The sequence below is a fragment of the Hemitrygon akajei genome, chromosome 12 (genome assembly GCF_048418815.1).
Source record: "Hemitrygon akajei chromosome 12, sHemAka1.3, whole genome shotgun sequence".
Lineage (NCBI taxonomy): Eukaryota > Metazoa > Chordata > Chondrichthyes > Myliobatiformes > Dasyatidae > Hemitrygon > Hemitrygon akajei.
The window spans coordinates 115,341,244-115,365,051 of record NC_133135.1 but is presented as its reverse complement, the minus strand read 5'-3'; positions in this window follow the sequence as shown (position 1 = coordinate 115,365,051).

Sequence of the window (23,808 nt, the reverse complement as noted above, 5' to 3'; positions counted from 1 at the left end):
ACCAGGGTGAATGGGGAGAAGGCAGGGGAGTGGGGATGATGGGAAGAAATGGATCAGCCCATAATTGAATGGCAGGGCAGATTCGATGAGTCAAATGGCCTATTTCTGCTCCATATCTTATGGTCTTATGGTGTTCACTCCACATTGACAAATACAGTATTGTGCAACAGTCTTAGACACCCTAGATATACATATGTACTGTAAATTCTCTCCATGACTACATAGGTTTCCTCTGGGATCTTCCAGTTTACTCCCTGTGGTAAACTATGTATACCTGTCTGAACACACCCCTCTGCTGACTGCTCCTATGGCTCCTCCCACAGACCCCGGTATAAAGGCGATTGGGGCACTGCTGCTCCCTCAGTCTCCGAGACGTCGTGCTCCCTTTTGCTGTTAATAAAAGCCTATCATTCATTTCCAGTCTCCGAGAGTTATTGATGGTGCATTACTCCCACATTCCAAAAACTTACAGGTTAGGGTTAGTTTGTTGTGGGCATGCTGTGTTGATGCCGGGAGCATGATGACATTTACACATCCTCGGACTATGTTGGTTGTTGACACAAGCAATGCATTTCACTGCATTTGACGTACAAGTGACAAATGAGACTAAACTGTTGAAGAGTCAAGGATCTGGAGAAAGTGTCTGCTCTGACCGGGAAGGGTTGGGGGTAGGTGAATGGTCACTGTGCATCTCTTAGAATGCTGAATGGGACTATAAGCCATCAGCTTGATAGCATGTTCAACACGGTATGAAAGAGTTGCCCAGCCTTGATTAGTAGCAAAATGGTGGAGGAACTCAGCAGGCCAGGCAGCATCAATAAAAAAGAGTAAACTGTCGATGTTTCAGGTCAAGACCCTTCATCAGGACTGGAAACACACTCACACACATTCACAAAGGGCTACACACTCACACACACACACACACACACTTACACATGCTCACACATACATATACATATGCTCACACACACTTACACACTCACACACACACCACACACACATGCTCATGTACATTCACACACACTTAAACAATCACATATGCTTATACATTCATACACACCACACACACACAATCACACACATATACACATGCTCACACACATGCACACACTTACACACTCATGCACATTACACAATCTCACTTGTTTACACATATGTGCTCACACACACACCACTCACACACTGTTTCGAAGCTGGGAACAGCACAGGAACCCATCGCCGGCACTCACGAGGAAGGACACGGAGCCTGGGAATCAGATAATGTCGACAGGTGGATGTGTCTAAACTGTCCACGCTGTGAGTGTTTGGACTTTCTTCCAATTAAAATTTTGATTAAAACTAAGTCTCCCTCACTGGAGAACAAGGATTTTGCTTCCTGAATACTTCTGCGTGTATCTGATGGACCTTGGGCTGCTGATCATGAAAATCACCATGAAATTTCCCTGTCACACACCAGTTTCTAAAAAAAACCCACCAATATTGTTATTTCAATTCATAATTCAAGTCAGAATAACTGAAAACAAGATTAGTGAAGGCATTTTTATTGATCCACAAATCGAACAGGTCATCAAAGACAGGCAACTTCTAGTGGAACTGGAAAAAATCACATGGAAGGCATTCAAGATGTTGCTGAAAATTTTCTTGGCAACTACAGAGCATCAAACTACGTGCAGCTGGTTGACAACACGCTTCAAGCAGACAAAACCATGAAGTGCAACATGTCACTAAAGATTCATTTCCTGCATTCCCATTTGGACTTCTTCCCCTCAAATCTTGGCGCTGTCAGTGTCAAGCATGGTGAAAGGTTTCACCAGGACATTGTAACGATAGAGAAACTGTATCAGGGCAACTGGAATCCGTCAATGTTGGCTGATTATTGTTGGACACTTGAGCATTAAGCCTCAGACACTGAGTACAAATGAAAATCATCAACAAAATATCTTTAGATCAGTTAACTATTGCCAAACGTCATTACCGTTATGCAATTAAATGCGTTATATTCAATAAAGTCATAGTCAGAGAGAAGTTCAGCAGAGAAACAGGCCCTTTAGCCCATCTAGTCCATGCCAGAAGTATTTAAACTGCTTACTCCCATCAACTTGCACTGGGACCATAGCCCTCCATACCCCTACCATCCATGTACCTATCCAAACTTCTCTTAAATGTTGAAATGGAGCTTCCATCCACCACTCGTTCCACACTCTCGCCATCCTCTGAGTGAAGAGATTTCCCCTCATGTTCCCTTGGAACTTTTCACCTTTCACCCTTAACCCATGACCTCTGGTTGTAGTTCCATCCAACCACAGTGGAAAAAGTCTGCTTGCATTTACCCTATGTATACCCCTCATAATGTTATATACTTAATAAAAGTTATTAATTTTGCATAATTAACAAAAATTGATTTCTTATTTCTCTGTGATACAAGAAGCCTGAAATTATAGTTGTGTTCAGCTTCAAAAGGTCTATCATAGTCATAGAAAATCTCTGAGGAAGCAACACCTTTGAAAAAATAGTTGTCCATTGTTATCAGTGATGTGACTTTGGCACAAGTGTGAGCTTGACGTCAGTAATACTGAATCAATCTGCTCGGAGTATCGTGTTCAATTTTGGTCATGTTGCGATAGGAAGGGAAAACTGGAAAGTGTACAATAAAGATTACAAGAATGTTGCCAGGACTCAAGGGATTGAGTTTTGTGAAGAGTTTGAACAGGATAGGCAGGACACTGGGAGGTGATTAGGTGGATTATATTTGTATCGGGGTGTGAGTAGGGTGTACAGGGACTGAAACCCATTAAAAGAGGATCCCCAATACCAAAGAATGATAAAGAAACTCGTCATGTCCCCACGGACCCTCACCAGTGTTTACAGATGTACCACAGAATGTTTCACAGCTTTGGTACAGCAGCTTCTCTGCCCAAGACTGATGAGAAACTGCAGAGTTGCGGACCCAGCTCATGCAATGTCCCCACCATCCCTATTGATTCTCTCTCCTCTCCCATTGGGCAGAAGATATTGATTGGCATCTCCTTAGAGTGAGGGGTTTAGATAGGGTGGAGTTTGTTAGGTGTGTTCAGGAAGGTTTCTTGACACAGTATGTAGATAAGCCTACAAGAGGAGAGGCTGTACTTGATCTGAGCATTTTGGAGATAGTGATCACAATGCTATCTCCTTTACCATAGCATTGGAGAGAGATAGGAACAGACAAGTCAGAAAAGCGTTTAAATGGAGTAAGGGGAATTATGAGGCAATCAGGCAGGAAATTGGAGGCTTAAATTGGAAACAGATGTTCTCAGGGAAAAGTACGGAAGAAATGTGGCAAATATTCAGGGGATATTTGTGTACAGCTCTGTATAGGTATGTTCCAATGAGACAGGGAAGTTATGGTAGAGTACAGGAACTGTGGTGTACAAAGGCTGTAATAAATCTAGTCAAGAAGAAAAGAAAAGCTTACAAAAGCTTCAGAGAGCTAGGTAATGTTAGAGATCTAGAAGATTATAAGACTACTAAGAAGGAGGGTAAGAAGGAAATTAGGAGAGCCAGAAGGGGCCATGAGAAGGCCTTGGCGAGCAGAATTAAGGAAAACCCCAAGGCATTCTACAAGTACGTGAAGAGCAAGAGGATAAGACGTGAAAGAATAGGACCTATCAAATGTGACAGTGGGGAAGTGTGTATGGAACTGGAGGAAATAGCAGAGGTACTTAATGAATACTTTACTTCAGTATTCACTATGGAAAAGGATCTTGGTGATTGTAGAGATGACTTACAATGGACTGAAAAGCAGACTGAAAAGCTTGAGCATGTAGATATTAAGAAAGAGGATATGCTGGAGCTTTTGGAAAGCATCAAGTTGGATAAGTCACCGGGACCAGACAAAATGTACCCAAGACTACTCTGGGAGGTGAGGGAGGAGATTGCTGAGTCTCTGGCGATGATCTTTGCATCATCAATGGGGATGGGAAAGGTTCCAGAGGATTGGAGGGTTACGGATGTTGTTCCTTTATTCAAGAAAAGGAGTAGAGATAGCCCAGGAAATTATAGACCAGTGAGTCTTACTTCAGTGGTTGGTAAGTTGATGGAGAAGATCCTGAGAGGCAGGATTTATGAACATTTGAAGAGGTATAATATGATTAGGAGTAGTCAGCATGGCCATGCCTTATGAACCTGATAGAATTTTTTTAAGATGTGAATAAACACATTGATGAAGGTAGAGCAGTAGATGTAGCGTATATGGATTTCAGCAAGGCATTTGACAAGGTACCCCATGCAAGGCTTATTGAGAAAGTAAGGAGGCATGGGATCCAAGGGACATTGCTTTGTGGATCCATAACTAACTTGCACACAGAAGGCAAAGAGTGGTTGTAGATGGGTCATATTCTGCATGGAGGTCGGTCACCAGTGGTGTGCCTCAGGGATCTGTTCTGGGACCCTTACTCTTCGTGATTTTTCCAAATGACCTGGATGAGGAAGTGGAGGGATGGGTTAGTGAATTTGCTGATGACACAAAGGTTGGGGATGTTGTAGATAGTGTGGAGGGCTGTCAGAGGTTACAGCAGGACATTGATAGGATGCAAAACTGGGCTGAGAAGTGGCAGATGGAGTTCAACCCAGATAAGTGTGAAGTGGTTCATTTTGGTAGGTCAAATATGATGGCAGAATATAGTATTAATGGTAAGACTCTTGGCAGTGTGGAAGATCAGAGAGATCTTGGGGTCCGAGTCCATAGGACGCTCAAAACAGCTGCGCAGGTTAACTCTGTGGTTAAGAAGGCGTATGGTGTATTGGCCTTCATCAATCGTAGAATTGAGTTTAGGAGCCGAGAGGTAATGTTGCAGCTATATAGGACCCTGGTCAGACCCCACTTAGAGTATTGTGCTCAGTTCTGGTCACCTCATTACAGGAAGGATGTGGAATCCATAGAAAGGGTGCAGAAGAAATTTACAAGGATGTTGCCTGGATTGGGGAGCATGCCTTATGAGAATAGGTTGAGTGAACTCGGCCTTTTCTCCTTGGAGTGAAGGAGGATGAGAGGTGACCTGATAGAGGTGAACAAGATGATGAGAGGCATTGATCATGTGGATAGTCAGAGGCTTTCTCCCAGGACTGAAATGGCTGCCACAAGAGGGCACAGGTTTAAGGTGCTGGGGAGTAGGTACAGAGGGGATGTCAGGGGTAAGTTTTTCACTCAGAGTGGTGAGTGCATGGAATGGGCTGCCGGCAATGGTGGTGGAGGTGAATACGATAGCGTCTTTTAAGAGGCTTTTAGATAGGTACATGGAGCTTAGTAAAATAGAGGGCTATAGGTAAGCCTAGTAATTTCTAAGGTAGTGACGTGTTTGGTACAACTTTGTGGGCTGAAGGGCCTGTATTGTACTGTAGGTTTTCTATGTTTCTATACAAAAGCCTGAAAGCACGTCCTACGAGGCTCAATGAGACAATGTGCTGGGGGAGCTCAGCTCAGCAAGTCAGGTAGCCTCTATGGATGGGAATAAACAGTCGACGTTTTGGGTCAAGACCTTTCATCAGGGCTCAACAGCTTCTGTTAAGGACAGTTGATACCCTGTGTGTTATGAGACTGTTGAACAGTCCCCTAGAATGGAGGGCCAAATGGCCTAATTCTGCTTCTGTCTTATGGTCTTGTGATAAGATGGACTCAATGTCACAATCTACCTTACTGTGGCCTTGCACCTTATTGGCTACCTGCACTGTACTCTCTCTGGTTACTGTAGCACATTATTCTGCATTCTGTTATTGTTACATAATAATAAAAACTGTGACTTATAGTAAACACATATATATTAAATAGTTAAATTAAATAAGTAGTTCAAAAATAGAAATTAAAGAAGTTGGTGAGGTAGTGTTTATGGGTTCAATGTCCATTTAAAAATTGGATGGCAGAGGGGAAGAAGTTGTTTCTGAATCATTGAGTGTGTGTCTTCAGGTTCCTGTACCTCCTCCCTGATGGTAGGTGATGAGACGAGAGACTGACCTGGGTGATTGGGGTCCTTAATGATGGATGCCACTTCTTGAAGCACCACTCCTTCAAGAGGCTAGTGCCCGTGATGGAGCTGACGAAGTTTACAACGCTCTGCAGCTTACTTCAATCCTGTACAGTAGCTCCCCTGCCCACGTTCCACTCCATACCAGATGATGATGCAGCCAGTTAGAATGCTTTGCACAATATACCTGTAGAAATTTGCGAGTGTCTTTGGTGACATACCAAATATCTTCAAACCCTTCATGAAATATAGCCACTGCTGTGCCTTCTTTGTAGCTGCAACAATATGTTGGGCCCAGGATAGATCCACAGAGATGTTGACACCCAGGAACTTGAAATTGCTCACTCTTTCCACTTCTGAGGGTTGGTCTTTGTTCCCTCACTTTACCCTTTCTGAAGTCTTACTGCCATTTAGTGAAAAATTGTTGCTGCGACACCACTCAACCAGCCAATATACCTCTCTCCTATAGGTCCTCTTGTCACTCATCATCTGAAATACTACCAACTAAGAAGAGAAAGGGTTAAGGTTAGACTGTGCTAAGATCTAAGCTTACAAAACATATGCTGACACATTGCTAAATAAGGATATAAGATTCTTGTAAAACTGTATAGGTACAATCTGTACCTTGTGGTAATCATGAAGAACTAAAAAGGAGTCATTAAGCTAGGAGCTGAGAGCGGAGGTGGATGAAACAGATGGAGATAAGCTGTACTCTTGTGGCTAACTCCAAGGCCGATGAGTGTTTGAAAACTTGGCAGACATGGCTCTGCGGATGGCTAACTCCAAGGACAGAGGATATGAGAAAATGTGTATGTGACCCCCGAAATGTACAAGCCTGTGGGGGGGGGGGGGGACTGTATAAAGGAAATGAAATGTAATGCTCTGGGCTCAATACTGCTGGAGCAGTTTTGGGTCCGACTCTGCAGACTCGTGAAAAATAAAGCTTTGCCGCTTTGCAGTTTGCTGAGACTCAGAGTGTAGGATTATTTCTGACAGCTGGGGGCTCGTCCGGGATCCCCACTCCGGTCGTGGAGGGCGAGAGGAAGGACATCGGAGAAGGTGCACCCTGCCGAGTTCGGCAGTCCCTGATTCCTTGCTCGTCGTCTGAAACGGCTTGAGCGAGTGAGATCCGGACAGCGCAAGGCGGCAAAGCAGGGAGGAAAGGAGACGGTTCTACGGCACACCGGGTAAGTGAGACTAGCTAACTGAGATCTAGGTGGGTGTGACCGGGTAAAGTAGGTGTGACGTCACCTAGAGTAAAAAGAACCGGGCCGGGAAGGGAATAATGGGAGGGGGAAGCTCAAAGGAAGAGGAGCCGGAGAGTTCGGGTTTGTTCCCGAAGGTACCTCCTGATAGCCCCCTCGGTAGAATGTTTGCAGGATGGGGATATGGACGAACAAAGGGAAAGCAGAAAAAGAGAATGGTAGAATATTGCAAATCATGGTCCAAACAGCCAATAAAAGGGTCCTCGGTATGGTGGCCACCATTTGGGTCAGATGAGGATTGGGTTAGACAGGCCTTAAACATATATGTAAACTCTAAACCAAATGTGAGAGAGGAAGAAAATGAGTATGCCTCTTGCTGGGTTCCCGGACCAGGAGACTCCGCAAGAAGTTTTAAACTAGAAACTAAAACTAAGGAGAAGGGGAATGCCGGGGAACCTAAGTTTCCCCTGTTAAACCCGAACTGGGATAAGCAGACCGGAGAAGGTCAAGGAAACATGAGAGACATGAGGGAATTCCTGATAAAGGGAATAAGACAAGCGGTCCCCAAGGGTCATAACTTCACTAAGGCGTTCGGAAGCCACCAGAACCCCGATGAGACCCCAACTGACTTCCTGGATAGAATTCGGAAAAATATGCAACAATATGCGGGGGTAGACCCGGAGACAGAGGTGGGACAACAGCTAATTAGGGTAGAATTTGTATCGAAAGCCTGGCCAGACATTCGGAAGAAACTAGAGAAGATAGAGGACTGGAATTCAAAACCCTTGAGTGAATTACTGCGAGAAGCGCAGAAGGTGTTTGTAAGAAGAGACGAGGAGAAACAGAAAAAGACCGCTAGGATAATGGTTCAGACAGTACGGCAAGTAACCACAGAAAACAGGGAAAAGAGGGGAACGTGGTCAGACCGAGGCAATGGCCAAGAACCAGGAAGGAAAACGCGAAGGACTCTAAGATGCTTCCACTGTAACGAGGAAGGACATTTTAAACGGGAATGTCCTAAGTATCGGCGAGAGGTCAGGTCATATGCCATGATGGAGGACGAAGACTAGGGGGGTCGGGGGTTCCTACCCTTGGGGAGAAGAAACTATCGACAGGAACCCCTGGTAAATCTGAAATTAGGACCCCAAGGGTCAGATACAACCTTTATGGTAGATTCGGGTGCTGAAAGATCCAGTGTAATCCAGATACCTCCCGGCGCCCGAACAGGAACAAGAGTAATGAAGGTATCCGGTATCGGAGGAAAAACGATGCAAGTGCCCATTGTGGACAATGTGGAAGTCGGATATGAAGATAGGGCAACAAGGCAAGACCTTCTCCTGCTGCCCTCGGCAGGATTCAACCTATTAGGAAGGGACCTGCAAGTGCAACTGGGCATTGGAACAGTGCCGAACAATGGAGAAATAATAGTAAAATTATTCGCATTAAAAGAAGAGGACGACCAGAAAATAGAGCCCGAGGTGTGGTATAGAGAGGGAAATAGGGGAGGATTGAACATCAGCCCTCTACAGATCACCTTGCTACCGGACGGTCGCCCAGTAAGGAGGAAGCAGTATCCCATTGCGATGGAAGGAAGAAAAGGGCTGCAGCCGGTAATTGAAGGGCTGATCGCAGATGGACTGCTGGAAGAATGTATGTCGCCATATAATACCCCCATCCTCCCGGTGCGAAAGCCGGACGGGACTTATCGGATGGTACAAGACCTGCGGGGTCTAAATGCAGTAGTCCAGACCCGATACCCGGTAGTACCCAACCCGTACACCCTGATGAGTAAAATCTCCCCTGACCATGAATGGTTCAGTGTAATAGATCTAAAAGATGCTTTCTGGAGTTGCCCGCTAGAAGAAAGCAGTCGGGACATGTTTGCGTTTGAATGGGAAAATCCTACAACAGGGCGGAAAAGACAACTCAGATGGACGGTCCTGCCGCAAGGATTCACTGAGTCACCTAACCTATTCGGGCAGGTCTTGGAGCAAGTACTAGCGGAATTCCAATGTGCTCCAGAGAACCAACTGCTACAGTATGTGGATGATTTATTACTATCCGGGCCAACACAGAAAGGGGTGCAGGAAGATACCATCAGATTACTGAACTTCCTAGGGAAAAAGGGGCTACGGGTCTCCAAGAAAAAGTTACAATTCGTGGAAAAGGAAGTAAGGTATCTGGGACACCGGGTCAGTAAGGGACAGCGAAGCATTACCCCAGAAAGGATAGCTGGAATAACAGGGATGTCGCTACCTCGTACCAAGAAGGAGATACGACAGTTCCTGGGGTTAGTGGGGTATTGTCGAATCTGGATTGAGAATTATACTCCCCTGGTGAGATTTCTGTATGATAAACTCGGGCAAGATGAGCAAACAGTAAAATGGACAAAGGAAGAGGAGCAAAAATTCAACTATATCAAGGGGCAATTAATCCGTGCTCCGGTGTTAGTCTTGCCAGCCCTGGAAAAACCATTCCAGCTGTACGTCAACAATGCCGAAGGAATGGCCCAAGGGGTACTCACCCAACTAAGAGGAGGAAAGCGGCAACCCGTGGCTTTCCTGTCAAAAATGTTAGACCCGGTATCGCGTGGATGGCCCACCTGTATCCAAGCAGTGGCAGCGACAGCGATATTGGTAGAGGAAGCCCGGAAACTAACCTTTGGAGGGAAGATCACAGTGCATTCTCCCCACTCGGTCAGCACCCTACTAGCCCAGAAGGCACATCGGTGGCTCACTGACTCCCGCATTCTAAAGTACGAAACTATACTGATGACCGGAGAAGACCTAAACTTCGCAAAGGATTCCAGTTGCAACCCAGCCCAGTTCCTCTATGGAGGACTAGAAGAAAAGGAGTCAGAACACGACTGTATTGAATTGTTGGACTTGCAAACAAAGAGCCGGGAGGACTTACAGGAAGTTCCCCTGGGAGAAGGACAGGAATTGTATATAGATGGATCCTCACGATGTATTGATGGAGTACGGCACAGCGGATATGCCATCATTGATGGAGAGACTGAAAGAATAGTGGAGTCCGGGAGATTACCGGGAAACTGGTCGGCCCAGTCATGCGAATTATACGCACTCCAGAGGGCTCTGAGGATATTGGAGAAGAGGATCGGAACAATATACACTGACTCTAAGTACGCCTATGGGATAGTACATACCTTTGGGAAGATATGGAAAGAAAGAGGACTGATAACGGCCAGAGGAAAGGGACTGGCACACGAGCAAATGATAAGTATGACATTGGAAGCCCTGGCCCTACCAACTGAGATTGCGGTAGTACATGTACCCGGACACCAAAAAGGATCAACACCTGAAGCAGTAGGGAACCGTCTAGCCGATGGGGAGGCCAAACGGGCAGCCGTTGAAGACCCGATCCAACTCCTGACCTTGATACCAGTGAGGGAAGGACTTACTAAACAACCTATGTTTACCCAAATAGAGATTGATAGCATGAACCAACTAGGAGCCCGAAAAGACACTGATGGTAAATGGACGGTCCCGGATGGGAGACAGGTACTAAATAAGGAAGTAACCCGCAACATCCTCCAACAGTTGCACCATCAAACCCACTGGGGAGTACAGGCCATGTGCGACACAATTCTGAGGGACTATGTATGCAAAGGAATATACACACTGGCCCAGCAAGAGATAACTGGATGTCCGACGTGCCAGCGGATAAACAAGAAAGTGATGCGATCCACTCCAAGAGGTGGCCAGCCACTGGCCATGAGACCGTTCCATAGAGTCCAGATCGACTTTACCGAACTACCCTCAGTGCAGAGATGGAAGTACCTGTTAGTAATAGTGGATCATTTTACCCACTGGGTGGAAGCATACCCGACCACAAAGGCCGATGCGCCTACAGTAGCCCGAATACTACTAGAAAACATAATCCCCAGATATGGGATCATGGGGTCCATAGACTCGGACAGAGGGACACACTTTGCCTCCAAGACGCACCAGTTGATTTGTGATGCATTGAGTATCCAATGGAAATACCATACCCCGTGGCATCCCCAGAGTTCGGGACGGGTGGAAAGGATGAACAGTACCTTAAAGGCGCAATTGACCAAATTAATGCTAGAAACCAAGTTACCCTGGACTAAGTGTCTCCCCATCGCCCTGTTAAGAATCCGAACAGCACCCAGGAAGGATATAGGAATCTCCCCCTATGAAATGCTGTTTGGACTCCCGTATTGGAATAAGGTAGAAGGGTACCCCACGCTACAAGGGGGTGATATTTTTATAAGGAACTATTTACTGGCACTATCTCGTTCCTTTGCAGAACTGCGGAAGAAGGGTCTCTTGGCCCAGACTCCGCCGCTCGACTTTGCTTTACATCAGATCGTGCCTGGAGATTGGGTTCTGGTACGGACCTGGAAGCCGGAGAAGTTACAACCACAGTGGGAAGGCCCTTTCCAGGTCCTGTTAACCACCGAGGCGGCCGTACGAACAAAAGAAAAAGGGTGGACCCACGCATCCAGAATAAAGGGACCAGTTAAGCCTGAGGGACACACGGAGTGGACCTGTGTTCCCAGTGAAGAACCGTTGGTGGTGAAACTGAAAAGGCAACAAAAATGAACTCAATGTGGACTGTTACATTATTGACTGTAATATATTTAATTCTGTATGTGGGAAAAATAGAAGGGAAGTGTGACAAGTGTAGGAACCGAGTTTTGGAGAAAGGAAAAGAACGACCCGGGGCCCTTGTGTCACATTCACATGTAAATGACCAATGTTATGGAAAAGAAAAAGAGGAATGTGAAGAGGGAGGAATAAAATATACCCTGAGAAAGAACAGGGGATACCCCGGTGGATCAGTGAGAGAAGAAAAAGGAGAAGGGAGAAGTTGGAGTGTACGAGAAAGTACATGCCCTGAGACAGAATGGATATGTGAAAGGAAAGAAAAAGGAAGGGCAGAGTTTGGTGGAGTCAGAGAAGAATGGGGAACCTATGGAAAAACAAGACCGGAAATGAAGGAAAACCTGTTTATAGACTTAGCAACTCGAATAGCTACAAGTTTAAATGTAAGTGACTGTTGGGTTTGTGGGGGACCCCACATGAGCGAGCAATGGCCATGGATAGGTGAGAGTTTGAGTGTGTGGGAGCTATTGGCTCATGATTGGGATAAGAAAAGGACTGGGAGGACGCAAGAATGGAAGTTAACAAACTATCCGGAAGGACAAGTATGTGTAGAAAGAAAAGGGAAGGTGAAAGTAGGAGAAAGCCCATGTCAGAGTATAAAGTTGGCTAAAACAAAAAAATAATGCCACTTGGTGGCCCGAGGAGCCGACTTGGTACATAACTAAAGGGGCAAAGGACAATTGTACGGCTATGGGAAACAATTCGGGAATCTGGAATTGCAGTGGGCATAACCCGTACGAAGGAATTCCCAGTGTTTGGAAAGCCTGGCGGAAAGCAAGGAAAGGAGGATTTGTCCCAGAAGGTCTGTTCTGGATTTGTGGGAATCAGGCATACACCAAATTGCCGAAAGGATGGGGAGGAGTTTGTTTCTTAGGCCTTATAAGGCCAGAGTTCTTCCTCCTACCCCAGGATGAAGATAGGGAATTGGGAATCAAGTTATTTGACTCACTGAGAAGGGAGAAGCGGGAGATAAAGGTGGGAGAATGGGGCGACGAGTGGCCTCCAGCACGCATCATTGAATATTACGGACCAGCAACTTGGGCCCAGGATGGGTCATGGGGTTACCGAACCCCGGTATATATGTTAAATCGAATAATACGCCTACAAGCTGTAGTAGAGGTGATCACCAACCAAACCGCATTGGCTCTGGAATTGCTGGCTGAGCAGCAAAGCCAGATGAGAACAGCCATATACCAAAATCGATTAGCATTGGATTACCTATTGGCCTCCGAGGGAGGGGTCTGTGGAAAGTTCAATCTGACAAACTGTTGCCTAAAGATAAATGATAATGGAAAGGCAGTGTTGAAAATATCCGACAAAATTCGGAAGTTGGCCCATGTGCCAGTACAAACTTGGAGATCCTTAGGGAACCTGAGTTGGCTGGATAGTCTGCTGGGAGGAAGCTGGTGGCGAATAGCCCTGTTAATATTTGGCGGAATACTCATAATGATAATCATATTACCATGCTTAATACCCTGCTTGAGAGCATTAATAACGCGAGTAGTAGTACAGGTAATGCAGCCAGGGAACCCAGCTGACCCGGCTAAAATGCTGTTGCAACGAGGCAGGGAACTGGAAGAGTGGAATCCCTGGACAAATCCTTAGCACACTCTAAAAAGAAAAAGGGTGGAATTGTAAGAAGAGAAAGGGTTAAGGTTAGACTGTGCTAAGATCTAAGCTTACAAAACATATGCTGACACATTGCTAAATAAGGATATAAGATTCTTGTAAAACTGTATAGGTACAATCTGTACCTTGTGGTAATCATGAAGAACTAAAAAGGAGTCATTAAGCTAGGAGCTGAGAGCGGAGGTGGATGAAACAGATGGAGATAAGCTGTACTCTTGTGGCTAACTCCAAGGCCGATGAGTGTTTGAAAACTTGGCAGACATGGCTCTGCGGATGGCTAACTCCAAGGACAGAGGATATGAGAAAATGTGTATGTGACCCCCGAAATGTACAAGCCTGTGGGGGGGGGGGGGACTGTATAAAGGAAATGAAATGTAATGCTCTGGGCTCAATACTGCTGGAGCAGTTTTGGGTCCGACTCTGCAGACTCGTGAAAAATAAAGCTTTGCCGCTTTGCAGTTTGCTGAGACTCAGAGTGTAGGATTATTTCTGACACATACCAAATATCTTCAAACCCTTCATGAAATATAGCCACTGCTGTGCCTTCTTTGTAGCTGCAACAATATGTTGGGCCCAGGATAGATCCACAGAGATGTTGACACCCAGGAACTTGAAATTGCTCACTCTTTCCACTTCTGAGGGTTGGTCTTTGTTCCCTCACTTTACCCTTTCTGAAGTCTTACTGCCATTTAGTGAAAAATTGTTGCTGCGACACCACTCAACCAGCCAATATACCTCTCTCCTATAGGTCCTCTTGTCACTCATCATCTGAAATACTACCAACTATAAATCAGCAAATTTAGCGATGGCATCTAGCCATGGGTGTAGAGAGGGTAGAGCAGTGGGCAAAGCACACTGCCCTGTGGTGCGCCAGTGCTGATTGTCAGTGAACAGGGGAGGTTATTTCCAATCCAATCAGATCGTGGTCTTCCGGTTAGGACGTTGAGGATCCAGTTGCAGAGGGAAGTACAGAGGCTCAATTGATTAATTGTGTTAAATGCTGAGCTGCAGCCAATAGACAACGTCCTGACATAGGGACCAGCACTGTCCAAGTGGCATGGTTCTGTAGCAGCTAGCAATTGCTTCATATTGGTCTCTGGTTGGGTAAACGACACACCTCACTGTGTGCTTCAATGTACATGTGACAAATAAAGCTCATCTCTCTTTCTCTCTCTGAATGGTGCCAGTGAACAATGCTACCTTGGACGATACCTGCCAGATAGTCCATGAAATGGTTTCATTTGCAACACGAGTGAATCTGCAGATGCTTGAAATAAATAAAAACACAAAATGCTGGCAGAACTCAGCAGGCCAGACAGCATCTATGGGAGGAGGTAGTGACAACGTTTCGGGCCGAAACCCTTCATTTACTTCTTTTACATCCTCTTTTTATTTTAAATGTGTTTCTGGTCCTGTTCGAGTCTGTGATCTGCGGTTTAATCATCGATTGAGCAATCTGGTGCTTTGCTGTCTTCAGGAAGATTCCAGGAGGTTAGTAGCCTCGAGACCTAGAAGCTTAGAGACCTATGATTAACTTTATTCCTCGACAATCTCACCGATGAAAGTGTTGAGGAAGATTGTAACATCAAGGTGAGCAAATGTTCAGTGCCATCTACCAGCAGTGCTGGTGGAGGTGTTTGTGGGTGATGCACTCTCGCTTGCTGCCCCCAAAGGCCCCTGTGTTCGAATGCTCTCTCTCTCTCTCTCTCTCTCTCTCTCTCTCTCTCTCTCTCCTCTCTCTCTCTCCCTCTCCCTCTCCCTCTCTCTCCCTCTCCCTCTCCCTCTCTCTCTCTCTCCCTCTCCCTCTCCCTCTCTCTCTCTCTCTCTCTCTCTCCCTCCCTCTCCCTCTCCCTCTCTCTCTCTCTCTCCCTCTCTCCCACCCCTTGATGCTGTCAAAGAATGATACCGAATTTCTGGATCTGTGATTTATAGATAGGACTACAGCTCACTTGGACTCTTTCAGTTTCATCTTTTTATATTCTGTGTTTTTCTCCATCCTTTCTTGTTGCCATTTGTGTGATTTGTTTGTTATTTGTGCGAGGGCAGTTTGGGAGTTTGAGTCCTTGTTACGATTTGTGCGATTTGTTATTTGTGCGAGGGCAGTTTGGGAGTTTGAGTCCTTGTTACGATTTGCGCGATTTGTTATTTGTGTGAGGGCAGTTTGGGAGTTTGAGTCCTTGTTACGATTTGTGTGATTTGTTATTTGTGCGAGGGCAGTTTGGGAGTTTGAGTCCTTGTTACGATTTGTGTGATTTGTTATTTGTGCGAGGGCAGTTTGGGAGTTTGAGTCCTTGTTACGATTTGTGCGATTTGTTATTTGTGCGAGGGCAGTTTGGGAGTTTGAGTCCTTGTTACGATTTGCGCGATTTGTTATTTTTGTGAGGCCAGTTTGGGAGTTTGATGTTCTTGTTACCGTTTGCGCGATTTGTTATTTGTGTGAGGGCAGTTTTCGTAGTTTGAGTTCTTGTTATGATTTGTTATTTGTGTGAAGGCAGTTTGGGAGTTTGAGTCCTTGTTACGATTTGCGCGATTTGTTATTTGTGTGAGGGCAGTTTGGGAGTTTGATGTTCTTGTTACCGTTTGCGCGATTTGTTATTTGTGTGAGGGCAGTTTGGGAGTTTGAGTCCTTGTTATGATTTGTGCGATTTGTTATTTTTGTGAGGGCAGTTTGGGAGTTTGAGTCCTTGTTACGATTTGCGCTATTTGTTATTTTTGTGAGGGCAGTTTGGGAGTTTGATGTTCTTGTTACCGTTTGCGCGATTTGTTATTTGTGTGAGGGCAGTTTGGGAGTTTGAGTCCTTGTTACGATTTGCGCGATTTGTTATTTTTGTGAGGGCAGTTTGGGAGTTTGAGTCCTTGTTACCGTTTGCGCGATTTGTTATTTGTGTGAGGGCAGTTTGGGAGTTTGAGTCCTTGTTACAATTTGCGCGATTTGTTATTTTTGTGAGGGCAGTTTGGGAGTTTGAGTCCTTGTTACGATTTGCGCGATTTGTTATTTTTGTGAGGGCAGTTTGGGAGTTTGATGTTCTTGTTACTGTTTGCGCGATTTGTTATTTGTGCGAGAGGAAGAGGGATTGATGTTTTTCTTCGAACAGCATTTATGGTTTTCTTTGTTTCGTGGCTGTCTGTGGCAAAGACAAATTTCATACACGCTTTGATAATAAATGTACCTTAACCTCGGACATTGTGTAGGCAGAGGAGATTAGTTCAGTTATGCATTTAATTACTTTTTTACTGAGTTTGGCATGATATTGTGGGCTGAAGGTCCTGTTCCTGTGCTGTATTATTCTATCAATGTCAACGTAAATTTATTATCAAAGTACATATACGTCACCATAGACTAATTTTCTTGCAGGCATTCACAGCAAATGGAAAGAATCAGAGACAGACAAACAACCAATGTGAAAAGGATAACAAATTGTCCAAATACAAAAAGAAAAACACAATAATAATAATAATACGTAAACAAATAATAAATAATATTGAGGGCATGAGTTGTAGAGCCGTTGAAAGTGGTATTTAAAGTAGTTGGCCATTAAATGGTTAACTAGCTCTAAGCCTGCCAGAGTGTCTAGTGAACACCATCTACACTCTGTGATGAATTGTCAAATATCTTTCCTCCTTGGCCATTTCCCCTCCCCCTACCACCCCACAGACACATCCTGTACCTCTCCTCCCACCCTAAATGTCCCACAGCCCCCTCTCTCACATTCCCTTTGAATAAACACAGGTGTTCATCTCTGGCCAGGTCTCCTACTCTGGACAGAAACTGTCCCGTCACCCCTGCCCCCCCGGGACCATCCCCCCTCCTGTCTGGGCGCGCTCATTGACCCAGTGACCCTGCTGTCTGGTCAGATGGGGTCAAGGCACCTCCTTGGCTGGGAAGGGACCGGCAGAGAGTTGAACCTTGATCCCTGTGGCTGGCAGACAGTTGAAAAACAGTCAGCTCAGCGCTGACAGCTCTTTAGCGTCACTTAGTGGAGTCTGGCCCCCGTAAGGAAATGTTGGGGAGACTTGAAGGGAAACTCACCTTTTTCCAGGATGCTGCCTGGTTCAGAGGGCACGTGCTATCACGAGAGGCTGGACAAACTTGGGCTATTTTCTCTGGAGCGGCAGAGACTGAGGGGAGATCTGATTGAGGTTTGTAAGATGTATCTGTATCCCAGGCTTGAAATGTCTAATATGCATTGAGGGCGAGAGGGGGGTAGGTTCAAGGGGAATGTGAGGGGTAAGTTTTTTACTCAGAGAGTGGTGGATGCCTGGAATGTGCTGCCTGGTATGGTGGTAGAGGCAAATACATTAGAGGCTTTTAAGAGACGTTTGGATAGGCACATGGATGTGAGGAAGATGGAGGGGAATGGACGTGGTGTAGGGAGGAGGGATGAGGTTTTGGGAGGGGGGATTGATTTACTTTTCAGCTGGTTCAGTGCAGTATTGTGGGCCTGTTCCTGTGCTGCACTCGTCTATGATTCTACGATGAGTGTGGACTAAGCTGCCAGTGGAAGTGGAAGATGTGGGTTCAATTTCAACATTTAAGAGAAGTTTGATAGGAGAGGTATGGAGGGCTATGGTCTGAGTGTGGGTTAATGGAACTAGGGAGAAATGTGGATAGGGACGGATGGGAGGGGTATGGAGGGCTGTGGTCTGAGTGTGGGTTAATGGAACTAGGGAGAAATGTGGATAGGGACATGGATGGGAGGGGTATGGAGGGCTGTGGTCTGAGTGTGGGTTAATGGAACTAGGGAGAAATGTGGATAGGGACATGGATGGGAGGGGTATGGAGGGCTGTGGTCTGAGTGTGGGTTAATGGAACTAGGGAGAAATGTGGATAGGGACGGATGGGAGGGGTATGGAGGGCTGTGGTCTGAGTGTGGGTTAATGGAACTAGGGAGAAATGTGGATAGGGACGGATGGGAGGGGTATGGAGGGCTGTGGTCTGAGTGTGGGTTAATGGAACTAGGGAGAAATGTGGATAGGGACATGGATGGGAGGGGTATGGGCTGTGGTCTGAGTGTGGGTTAATGGAACTAGGGAGAAATGTGGATAGGGACGGATGGGAGGGGTATGGAGGGCTGTGGTCTGAGTGTGGGTCAATGGGACTAGGGAGAAGTTTGGAGAAGTATATGCATGGGAGGGATATGGTCCCGGTGTGATTCGATGAGACTAGGGAGAATTTTGGTTAGGCGCATGGGTAGTAGGTGTATGGAGCGGCTATGGTCCAGGTGCTGGCCAATAGGACCAGACAAATAATAGTTCAGCACAGACCGGATGCCAAAGACTCTGCTTGTACGTGTAGTGCTCTATAACGTAGAACCCAGCCCCTGCTCTACACATGCCTCACAGTCACGAGGGGAAAAGTGACGGGCACTTGGCACCCTCTTTCCTCTCTCAAGAGGGTATCTTCGAGGGGATTTATTGCTATTTATTTATATCTGCATTTGCACAGTTGGTTTACAGTTCATAGTTCCTGATGTTTACAGCTTACAGTTACTCATCTATAGATTTGTTAATTATGCCCGCAGAGTTGTAAGTGGTGAACTCTGATAATAAATTTTACTTTGAACTTTGAAGATTAGGTAGCATGTGGATCTCACTGCCAATACTGGCAGCAGAGGCAGATACATTAGGGACATTTAAGAAAGTCTTAGGTAGGCACCTGGATAAAAGGGAAAATAATAGAAAGCTATGTAGGAAGGTAAGGTGAGGTTAGTCTTGGGATGGGTTGAAAGGTTGGCATAACATCATGGGTCAAAGGACATGTATTGTTCTAGCTTCTATGGTTCCTTAAGGTTGTTATAGCTAGGGGTGATAATGGGGACAAACTCCCACTACCTATTAAATGCTCCCAATGGCGTGTGTCTAAGTACCCTCTGACAACCAAGTTCAGCTCCTGGCCTTCACATGTGGCTCAGCTATTAAGCCCAGCAGAGTCATTTCTACTGACAGGAGAAGGGGCAAAGGCGGGTTACTGGCACCTTAAAACCAGTCGCTCCGGGCAGATGGGGCTCATCAGCCGTGGTTGGCAGCTCAGCAAGGAGAAGAAAAACTCTGATCTGAAAGCCACTCATGGGGAAGGCTTTAGGAGTAATCTCCAAGGGAAAATTCTGCAGCTGGAGTCCTACATTGAGTTCAATGCTGACTGGCAAATCTTGCAACACTGCTGTTGCCAAACAGTATCAGTCTCTGCTGTTCCTTTGGGCCATCAGATGGCCATATTGTACTGCCCTGGCTTGTGTATCACGTAGACAGCTGGGACGCAACACCTATGGCTGACCCTGAGCAGTGGAGGACCTCTCTATGTTCTTTGCTCTAAACTAGAATACAGAATGGTGCAGCATAGTACAGGGCCCTCAGCCCAACGGGAGGGGACAGAAGGGAGAATGACTGGGATGTGAGGGATCCTTAATTATGCTGTCAGATTTCCCAAGGCAGCGGAATATGCAGATAACTAATAGATCAGCCATGATGGTGCAGGAGGCATACATAGCACAGGCCCTGCAGCCCGTGATGTTATGCCAACCAATTAAGATCAATTAAACCCTTCCCTCCCACATAGCCCTCCAGCTTTCTTTCATCCACGTTCCTCTCTGAGAATCTGGTAAGTAACCCGAATATTCCACCACCAAACCTGGTGCCAAACTGTATCAGCCTCTGCCTTTCCCTTGGGTTCATCAACTGTGTGAAGAGGAGGAGCTTGCTACATGGATAACAGCTTTCTCTCCATATTGTACTGCCCAGGCCTGCGTATCACCATCAATAACTCTCGGAGACTGGAAGTGAACGATAGGCTTTTATTAACAGCGAAAAGGGAGCACAACATGTCGAAGACTGAGGGAGGAGCAGTGCCCCAATCGGCTTTATACAGGGGTCAGTGGGAGGAGTCACAGGAGCAGTCAGCGGGGTGGGGGGGGGGGCGCGTGTCCAGACAGGTATACATAGTTTACCACAATCATGTTGACAGCTGGGACACAGCATTCGTAGCTGATCCTGACTAATGGACGGCCTCATATTCCCCTTATCATCTTGTACAGCTCTGCTAAGTCACCACTCATCCTATTTCACTCCAAAGAAAGTAGCCCAAGCTTGCTCAACCCATCCTCATAAGACATGCTCTCTAATCCAGGCAGCATTGGCTAGAGGAGACATCATTTGGTTTCCTCGTGGACCACCGACAAATAGACATTAGACATTAGTGACCCACCCCCCGCTCTCATTCCTACTGTAGAGGTGACGCGGATGAACTCCCCCAAGGTATCCTGATCAGTCATTACAAGACTGGAACTCCATGTAGCCGTTTGAGAGATCGTGCCATTCACCACTGGTCAGGCATCTTGGTAGGACCTCACAGGAAACACCTGCTCTTGCCACCATAGCAGGGGTGTCCAGAAGCCTTGGGGTGAAGGGACTCCCCCCCTCTCTGCTTCTGGCCCACCCTCATCTCACACTGTCCTCTCTCCAAATTAACCGTCCCTTGTTTCCAAACCTTTTCTTCTCCATTACAGAGAAACAGAAACATAGAAAACTACAGAACAATACAGGCCCTTCGGTCCACAAAGCTGTGCTGAACATGTCATTACCTTAGAAATTACTGAGGATTACCCAAAGCCCTCTATTTTTCTAAGCTCCATGTACCTGTCCAGGAGTCTCTTAAAAGACCCTATCGTATCCACCTCCACCACTGTCGCTGGCAGCCCATTCCACGCACTCACCACTCTCTACGTAAAAGACTTACCCCTGACATCTCCTCTGTACCTACTCCCAAGCACCTTAAAACTGTGCCCTCCCATTTCAGCCCTGGGAAAAAGCCTCTGACTATCCACACAATCAATGAATCTCATCATCTTATACACCTCTATCAGGTCACCTCTCATCCTCCATCACTCCAAGGAGAAAAGGCCAAGTTCACTCAACCTATTCTCATAAGGCAATCCCCAATCCAGGCAACATTCTTGTAAATCTCCTCTGCACCCTTTCTATGGCTTCCACATCCTTCCTGTAGTGAAGCGACCAGAACTGGGCACAGTACTCCAAGTGGGGTCTGACCAGGTTCCTATATAGCTGCAACATTACCTCTCGGCTCCTAAATTCAATTCACCGTATGCCTTCTTAACCACAGAGTCAACCATAGCAGCTTTGAGTGTCCTATGGACTCGGACCCCAAGATCTCTCTGATCCTCCACACTGCCAAGAGTCTTACCATTAATACTATATTCTGCCATCATATTTGACCTACCAAAATGAAACACCTCACACTTATCTGGTTTGAACTCCATCTGTCAGTTCTCAGCCCAGTTTTGTATCCTATCAATGTCTTGCTGTAACCTCTGACAGCCCTCCACACTATCTACAACACCTCCAACCTTTGTGTCATCAGCAAAGGTGTCCCAGAACAGATCCCTGAGGCACACCACTGGTCTCCAAGCAGAATATGGCCCATCTACAAACACTCTTTGCCTTCTGTGGACAAGCCAGTTCTGGATCCACAAAGCAATGACCCCTTGGATCCCATGCCTCCTTACTTTCTCAATAAGCCTTGCATGGGATACCTTATCAAATGCCTTGCTGAAATCCATATACACTACATCTACTGCTCTTCCTTCATCAATGTGTTTAGTCACATCCTCAAAAAATTCAATCAGGTTCATAAGGCACGACCTGCCTTTGACAAAACCATGCTGACTATTCCTAATCATATTATGCCTCTCCAAATGTTCATAAATCCTGCCTCTCATGATCTTCTCCATCAACTTACCAACCACCGAAGTAAGACTCACTGATCGATAATTTACTAGGCTATCCCTACTCCGTTTCTTGAATAAGGGAACAACATCCACAACGCTCCAATCCTCCGGAACCTCTCCTGACCCATTGTTGATGCGAAGATCATCGCCAGAAGCTCAGCAATCTCCTCCCTGGTACATCACGTCTGGTCCCAGTGACTTATCCAACTTGATGCTCTCCAAAAGCTCCAGCACATCCTCTTTCTTAATATCTACATGCTCAAGCTTTTCAGTCCATTGTAAGTCATCTCTACAATTGCCAAGATCCTTTTCCATAGTAAATACTGAAGCAAAGTACTCATTAAGTACCTCTGCTATCTCTTCCGGTTCCATACATACTTTTTCACTGTCACACTTGATTGGTTCTATTCTCTCATGTCTTAACCTCTTGCTCTTCACATACTTGTAGAATGCCTTGGAGTTTTCCTTAATCATGTCTGCCAAGGCCTTCTCATGGCCCTTTCTGGCTCTCCTAATTTCATTCTTAAGCTTTTACCTTCTAGCCTTATAATTTTCTAGATCTCTATCATTACCTAGTTTTTTGAACCTTTCGTAAGCTCTTCTTTTCTTGACTAGATTTACAACTGCCTTTGTACACCATGGTTCCAGTACCCTACCATCCATTCCCTGCTTCATTAGAATGTACCCATGAAGAACTCCAAGCAAATATCCCCTGAACCTTTGCTACATTTCTTCCGTGCATTTCCCTGAGCACGTCTGTTCCCAATTTATGTTTTCAAGTTCCTGCCCGATAGCCTCATATTTCGCCTTACTCCAATTAAGTGCTTTCCTTACCACCAAACAAGGCAGCCTATTGTCTATTGTCTATTATTGTAAATGAAGATATAACTTTAAATACTCCTAACCTACAGATTTTAGTTTTTACCTCTCTTTTAGCAAGAAGAGCAATCTTGCTTAAATGGAAGGAGTCTACCCCTCCTACACATCTTCAATGGCTACGTGATATTATGTCATATTTAAATTTAGAAAAGTTCCGCTGCTCAGTCTTAAATTTGAAACAATCTTTTTATGATATCTGGGGACCTTTCCTAAATTACTTTTCCAATTTATAAAGTTTAACAGTGCACAGACTTTTATGTATATTTTTATCTTCTCTTCTTAAGTGAATATGGTTTTTTTTCCTAATTATCCATCATCATCCATCAGCTTTTTTCTTTGGTAGTTGGTAGGGGGTTGACTTTTTTTATATAAAAAATTTATTTTATGATGTATGACCTATCTTTAAATTTTTGATTACAGAGTGGTATACCTTTATGTGTTATGCTATAACATTTTGATCAATTTTATTACAACATATGAATGTACACAAGTTATGTTGAGATGTATCTATGTGTTGCACTCTGTAAATCTTTTTTTTTCTTCTGAATAAAAATATTGTAAAAAGAAAGAAATGCTTTCCTAACTTGTCTGTTCCTATCCCTCTCCAATGCTATGGTAAAGGAGATAGAATTGTGATCACTATCTCCAAAATGCTCTCCCACTGAGAGACCTGACACCTGACCAGGTTCATTTCCCAATACCAGAT